We start from the raw sequence: 722 nt of genomic DNA on the forward strand, positions 1-722 counted from the left end.
GTTATTTAAGCTGTGATCACTGTGAGTTACTCAATATAAAGTCATTTTCTGTTCTTTTTTTTTCCTTCCCCCACACCCCCTCCTCTTTTTAGCACCTCTGGCATAGCAGACATATTAGCAGTAGAATATTAACAGGAATCATGTGCCAGAAAAGCTCAACTCAAGATAGTGTGCTGCATAATCCAATTTTAATTTCCCCAATTATAATATGCCATATGATTCTAGGTCAATAAGCAACATTCAACCTAGTTGCCTGCTTTACATTAATAAGGAAATTTAAATTGCCCCTTTAATCTTAAAAGAAGAAACAATTTGCTCTATTTAACTGACAAGTGACAAGTTTGTCAGTATACAGTGGACAAAGATGACTATGATTTCTAAATCCTCAGTGAAATACGCTTTTCTCACAAGCTTTAGGAAAGTTGTTGGTGTGGAAAAAGGCTCCAGTATGTGATCTCATTACAGGCCCTAGTTGAGTCTTATTTTAAGTATGCCCAAGTTTATTGTGGTTTAATCAACAGGATGTTTGCCATATCACAATACACTTAGACCATCCAATAACCAGTTGGATACTGGAGGTACTGGTGTAGGACTCAAGTATAAATTTTTGTGGAAAATTCTGTTATACAAAGCTATGAGTGGCTAAACTAAACCTGGAGACTGCTGTGGATCTACAAAAATAATACTGATGCTCTGTAACTCAAACATTTTCTATACAGGTT

The sequence above is a fragment of the Chaetura pelagica genome, unplaced genomic scaffold, assembly GCF_000747805.2.
Source record: "Chaetura pelagica isolate M959 unplaced genomic scaffold, ChaPel_1.0 scaffold98, whole genome shotgun sequence".
In the NCBI taxonomy this organism is placed as follows: Eukaryota; Metazoa; Chordata; class Aves; order Apodiformes; family Apodidae; genus Chaetura; species Chaetura pelagica.